Genomic DNA, 7,389 nt, shown 5'->3' on the forward strand with positions numbered 1-7,389 from the left:
GAATATCCTTTATAATAGAACTGAAATCATAAATATAGCATTTCCAAGAGCTCTGTGAGTCATTCTAGTGAACTATGGAACCTTTAGAGTTTGAAAAGAGGCCTGAACCCATAGTCGTTCAAAGAGTGGGGGCCTCTGAGATTTGTGGCTGGTATGTCAAATGAGGGAGTCAAATGGGAGACAAAGACCTTAACTTGTGGGATCTGACAAGTTAAGATCCACAACTTGTGGGATCTTGCCTTCTGGGCCACTGAAAAACCCAGTGGCCCAGAAGGCAAGAGGATCACGAGTTCAAAGCCAGCCTCGGCAATGGCAAGGTGTTAAGCAACTCAGTGAGACCCTGTCTCTAAATAAAATACAAAATAGGTCTGGGGATGTGGCTCAATGGTTGAGTACCCTTGAGTGTAATCCCCAGGACTAATAATAATAATAATAATAATAATAATAATACTGCACAAGGTGTGGAGAAAAGATGAAGAGCAGTTTCAAAGATGGTAGCCTGACCAAAAGAAATGGAGATGGAGCTAGGGTTAGAGCTCAGTGGAAGAGCACTTACCTGGCATGTGTGAGGTACTAGGTTCAATTCTCAGCATCGCATGGAAATAAAGTTCCATCAACAACTAAAAGAAATTAAAAAGAAAAAGAAAAGAAATAGAGATGCCATTGATGGAAATAGGGAACAGGAGTTTGGTGGTGAGAAGAGCAAAGAGTAAAGGTGGCCTCTATTCTTGCTACTAAGTCACAAGATTGAGCACTTGACCCTATGACCCCCACTTCCCAACAATAGAGTCCAGTGCCTCCAACACTTCCATCCATCTCTTGTCAGAGTAGATCATTTTCCGTTACCATAACAGAATAACTGAGTATGGATGATATGTAAAGAAGTTTATTCCATTCATAGATCTGAAGGCCAGGAAGTACAAGATTGGGTAGCTATTATCTGCTTGGCTTCTGGAGGGGGCCTTGTACCGATTCAACTCATGGCAGAAAACAGAAGAGCAAGTGGGCTCATATGGAAGAGATAGAACACTAGGGATAAACTTGTTCTATAATAATCCATTCTCTCTCCCTCCCCCCACCTCTCTGGGGGGCACTAAAGATTGAACCAGGGGTGCTTAACCACTGAGCAACATCCCCAGCCCTTTTTATTTTCTTATTTTGAGACAGGGTCTCACTAAGTTGCTTAGGGCTTTGCTAATTTGCTGAGGCTGGCTTTCAATTTGTAATCCTCATGTTTCAGCCTCCCGAGCTATTGGGAAAACAGGTTTGAACCACCATACCTACCTAGTTATATGACAACCTATTCCTTGTTTTTTTGTTTGTTTATTTTTGACTGGGAATTGAAAACAGAGGTGCTTAACCACTGAACCACAACCCCAGCCCTTTTTTATATTTTTTTTAGAGACAGGGTCTCACTGAGTTGCTTAGGGCCTCACTCAGTTGCTGGCTTTGAACTCGTGATCCTCCTATTTCAGCCTCTCAAGCTGCTGGATTACAGGCAAGTGCCACTGTGCCCAGTGACAGCCCATCTAATTCAGTCCCACCAGAGTGAGAATGGATGGACAAAAGGCATTCATCCATTCAAAAGGGCTCTTCCCATGATCCAACCACCAGACACAAGGCCCTGCCTCCCAACATGTAATACTGAAGACCAAATTTTATCATGAGTTTTGGTGAGGACAATCTATATTCAGGGCTGGGGATGTAACTCAGTGGTAGAGCCCTTGCCTAGCACATGTGAGGCACTATCCTCAGCACCAAACAAAAATAAATAAATAAAATAAAACTATACTCAAACTAGCACCAGTATATGGGAGCCTGTAACTTTCATCATAAGGACCCTGAGCCTGCAACTAGCTAACAGCATATATCCCCACCACCCCCTGAATGAATTACATATTCTCCTAACTTAGTTCTGGCAACTCTTAGTTGTGATTTCTCAACAAACACATACCCTCCTGTATTTCACACCCATCTCTCAGTACATATTTAAGAAGTGGAAGGAGGCAATGTGGACATTCAAATAGAAGAAGTGGTGTGTTGGTGGCAAATATAACCCTGGTGACCTGGCCTCAGTCTGAGGAGGGCCAGGGTGGAAAGTCCCATCACAGCTCTTCCGAATCCTGTGAACACCCTCAGGGAGGGGGAGCCCCATCATAGGCTGTCAGGAGCTGCCACATAGGAACCGAGCGCCTCTTAGCCCTGAGTCAGGAGAATGTGGAGATGAAGCAAGCCCGCCATGGGCTGTGTGTGTATACTATGGAGCACTGAGCATACAAAGAGGACTGAACTGACGACCTTGCCCCTCTGTTTGGGCGGGCCTCGCTCTGGTCTTTTTGCTGCTCTGCCATGATCCCCACTCAGCACATGAAATGGGCATGACCTCCCCAGATGTCAGATAGTCTGCTGACAGCAAACATCACGAAGCTAGACTCAACCCCCTAAAACCTGACCCCTTGCCTCATTTGAATGGCTTCTTCCCAATAAAAAGCTTCATCATGTGCGCCTCTCTCTCTTTCCATGGACCCCCAAAGTCAGAGGAGCCCAGTTCACCTGGAGTGATCCTGAGTGTTCAGTCGTGGAACACGACAATAGGCAGGGTGAAGAGGAGTTTCCTCCATAAATGGCCCACAGTAGGATCTCTGTTCTTGAGCACAGTAGAGCTACTCCTTGTTCTTTCCCTTGGGATCTCTGGGAAGGTGCCACCTCTCTTGGAAACCCACGCATCCCAGCCTCCAAAGCACCACACACTTGACCTCTTTTCATCTGCTTTTTTTTTTTTTTTTTTTTTTTTGGCCAAGGCCATTTCCTTGTAAGTTCCCATAGGTGAGATGTTTGTAAGTTTGTACTATGTTGAAAAAGGATCTAGAGGAGAGAGGAGTTTGCCTCTGTGGAACAGCTGAGATAATTCTCCAGTGGAGAAGGAGAACATGCTATGTCCTTAGTCCTTTCTATTTTCCTGGATATCTTCCCAGGGACATCTCACAGTTCTCCAGAACCTCAGGCAGTGGAAAGTCACACAACTGGTTAGACTAAATTAATGGCGATATTTCCTGATCAGGCTTCTCTTTTTTTCCTTTATACCTTTATTCAATTCATTTATTTATTTATTTTATGTGGTGCTGAGAATCAAACCCAGTGCCTCATACTTGCTAAGGATGTGCTGTGAGATTGAACCCAGGGGCACTGAGCTACAGTCTCAGCCCTTAGGCTTCTCTTTTTCTGTCACTCCCTTCAATGTTGGGCTGCCAGGCCCTGAACATTCCCCCTAGATAACCTTCACCATTCATATTCCTGTGCCTCTCAAATCTTCAGCATCATCTTCATCTCAGATCCCTTCTGCCCATGTCCTGGATACCTCCATATACATGTCCCATGAATACCTTAAACTCAACAGGTCCTGAGCAAAGCATATCATCTTCTTCCCAGAGTTGTCCCTGTCAGAGTCAATGAAATGATCATGTGTCCAGTGTTCCAAGGAGGAAGCCTGGTCATCATCGTGGGTTCCTTTCTCTCTCTTTCTCTCCTCCCCACATCTGCTTCCTGGTGATTCTACTTCCTACAGTCTCTCCAATCCTTCCATTTCTCTCCATTTCCAGTGCTACCACCCTGGATAGGCCACCATTATTTCTGACTGGACACCAAATAGCTTTCTCATTGGACTTCCCACACCCTCTGTCCTCTTCTCTGTCTTCAACTCATGGTAAAAAACAGCCACAGTGATTTCTCAAAACCTCACATTTGGCCATGTCTATTCCCTATATAAACCCCCTAGAATGATGTACCTTAGAACAACAGCTGGTTCCTTAACATGACCTGTTAGGCCTCTCCTTTGCTTGTCCTCTTTCTCATTTGTACTTACTGTTCTGGACAGCCTCACCTTGGTTCAGTTCCTTGACTCACCATGTCTCTCGCCTCTGAGGCTTTGTAAACTTGTGGTTTCCCTGGAATGCTACCCCTGCCTCTTTATGAAACAAACTGCTACTCATCCTTCAGGTCTCGACCCACCCAGAGGGTCCTTTGCTAATTCCAAAAGTCTGGGCCACATCCCTTACTACAAACACCCAAGGTACCAGGGCTCCCCTAAAAGGGACTTGTTTGAGATCACTAATTCTAAGTCTTCCTCCCTCACGTGTGCCTCCAGGGCCAATCCCTTGACAATTATTACCTGGGTGGCTCTTGGTTTCACAGCACTTTGTCCTGTTCTGTAGGCTCCCCAGACCGACAAGACAAATGGAACTACATGAGTCTATGACTGCTTGGGCTAAGAGGACCCCATGCCACCTGCTCTGGGCATTCTGAGGGAGCTGCTTCCTTGGAGAGATTTCCTAAAGCCTCAGACTAAACACCAAGTCCTTCCTTCCCACCTGCCCTGCCCCTGCTGCAGTCCTTGGGCCGCCACCATCTGGCTGTTTACTGCCCCCATGTGGCCAATGACATAATGAAGCTTTCTTAGGTTTCTGCCAAACAGGGTCTTGAATACAGTGGGTGCCAGGGAGATACTATTAAACTGACCCTGGGTCTCTGGTGGCCCAGCTTCTGGTGGAGACATCCTCTGCTCCACTGTTTATTGCTTTTTTCCTGGTACTGGAAATTGAGCCCACAGGCAGTCTACCACTGAGCTACACACACCTATTTTGAGACAGGAACTCGCTAAATTGTCCAGGCTGGCCTTGAACTTGTAATCCTTCTACTTCAGTCTCCCAAATTGCTGGTATTACAGACCTGTGCCACCATGCTCAACAAAACATTCCCTTTTGACAGGTTTACAACTGTCTGACACCTACCTCCTTCCTTTCTAATCTCTGCCACTTGTCCATGCCCTGGTTTGGGTATGATTTCCCAGACACAACATGAAGGGAAGTACAGTGAGGGACTGGCATAATCGAGATCAAAAGGTTCCCTGACTGGTGACCTCCCTAGAGAAGGCAGCCCCCACCAGGTGGGCCCATCTGGACCTCTTGTTCACATGCTTCCAGCAGCTGCCTGCTGCCGGGCATAGTAGCGCACAACTGTATTCCCAGCAGCTTGGAAATCTGAGGAAAAAGGATCCCAAATTCAAGGCCAGCTCAGCAACTTAAAAAAAGACTGGGTGTGTGGCTCCGTGGTTAGGCACTCGGAGTTCAATCTCCAGCACTTGCCCGCTGCCTCCCTGCCACCCCTGCCAGTGGTACTCCTTCCAGCAATGAGGCACACAAGGAAAACAAAATAATAATGTGTATTCAGTACTGTGTTGCTTTTTTTTTCTGAAAATTGAAGGGCCCTGTTGGCTGCCAGGCAGGTGTTAAATTAAGAGGCAGGCAGAGCAGCATATGCCTATAATCCCAGCTCCTCCCAGTTCCTTAGGAGGCTGAGGCAGGATTGTAAATTCAAGGCCAACCCTAGCAATTTAGTGAGACTCTCAGCAACTCAGCGTGAACCTATCTCAAAAAAACAAAAAGGACCAAGGATATAGCTCAGTGGAAAAGTGCTCCTGGGTTCAATCTCCAGTACCAAAAGAAAAAAAAAAAAAAAGGAGAGAAGGAAAGAAGATTCTCCTTGTTTCTTCACCACCACCCAATATCTTTCATTTGACCTGATAACAAGAAATTGAAACTTTGAATGGCTGGACAAAGGAAGAGGAAAGGGAAAAGCTTGAGGGAAAGTACAAACCAACACATAAACTCAATCTCTAAATTCACTCTTTTGTGGGGGGTAGGGGGAGGAAAAGGGGTTTAAATGCAAGAGCACTTTACCACTGAGGTACATTCTGTCTTTTTTACTTTTTTTAGACAGGGTCTAAGTTGCTGTAGCTGGCTCAAACTTGGGATCTTTCTTCCTTAGTCTCCTGAGTTGCTGGGATTATAGCTGTGTACCACTGCACAGTTCACTCTTTTATTAATGAAAATAATTTTGTTGACTTTCAGACATTTCAACACTCATATTTACTTATTTGTTCAGTGGTCTCCTAGTCGGTGCCAGGCACTGTGTTAGGACACAGTGGAGAGTAAAAACAGAATTAACCCTGTATTGTGGAGACAGATCAATGTAAGATTGAAATGGTGAAGACATAGTGCTAATTGGGCTGAGAAGAGAGGCACATTGTGTTACTGTGACAATCCCATCTAACCAGCGATTATTACTAGAGCTGTTGGCTCAGCTGATACCTTAAGGAAGGAAAGGCCTTGCTTATGCAATTTGGATGTTTTTGTCAAGTTTTTGGTTTTAGATGTCAAGTGTGGAAAGCGGAGGTCACCAGATCCCTCCACTCACAGCACACAACTGTTAAAGTTCACTTGGTATCTTTTATCTCTATTTCTCATTCTGTTTTCACCAAAGGCAGATAATAATGTACTTATCAGAAAATCTGCTATTTTCTGGCTTTCAGACAGCTGATAGGTTATCTTGCCAAATGGGTATGATGACAAGATACTGGATCAAGTTAAAGGGCATTGAAAGCTGGATGAAAGTTGGACAAGGGAAAAAAGGATGAGCTGGAGATCTAGTTCAGTTGGTACAGTGCTTTTCTTGTATGCACAAGGCTGTGTTCAATCCCCAGCACCACCAAAAAAAAAAAAAAAAAAAAAGGAAGGAGAGATGGATTGGGGGGAGTAGTTATTGGATTTGAGATCCTGATGACTTCTAAGCAGCAAAGAGGAAGGAACAGGGATTATGGTGGAAAAGATCTTGGTGATTACAAAATCCAAGATGAGGTTGGTAAAGCAGAATAGTGGTCACTATAGAGATGATCAGGGCGTTGGTCATTGCCATAATCTAGAATACTTGAAGTCCATTAAGTCCTCAAATCTCTATAAGGGTAGAGAATAGGAGTCAAGGGCTAATACACATGAAGAATAAGGGAGTTAGATTGGGGATGTAGCTCTGTAGTAGACCACTGTCTAGCACATTTAAGGCTATGGGTTCCATCTTTAGCAGCCCCCACCCAAAAAAAGGTGGTGGTGGTGGTGGTGGTAGGAATATCTAAGGACTATTTTGCTGTAAGAGATAGAAAACATCTTATTGGGTCATAGTGGTGCATGCCTGTAATCTCAGCAGCTTGAGAGGCTGAGGCAGGATGATCATGATTTCAAAGACATTCTCAGCAAAAGCGAGGTGCTAAACAATTCAGTGAGATCCTGTCTCTAAATAAAATAGGGCTGGGGATGTGGCCCAGTGGTCAAGTGCCCCAGAGTTCAATCCCTGACACCCTGCCCACCCCCCCCAAAAAAGAGGAGCTAGAAAACATCAAAATTAATAGGACTTAAGGCAAAAGTTTATCTCCTACACTTACTACAAACAGTAATAGTCTGCCCAAGGCCTGAATGGCCCTCCTCAGTGTCAAGAGATAAGTCTCCTTCTCCCTATTACTCTGCTTTGCATAGCAACAATTCTCCAAGCTACCTCATGGTC

This window comes from Urocitellus parryii, chromosome 7 (genome assembly GCF_045843805.1).
Source record: "Urocitellus parryii isolate mUroPar1 chromosome 7, mUroPar1.hap1, whole genome shotgun sequence".
NCBI lineage: Eukaryota > Metazoa > Chordata > Mammalia > Rodentia > Sciuridae > Urocitellus > Urocitellus parryii.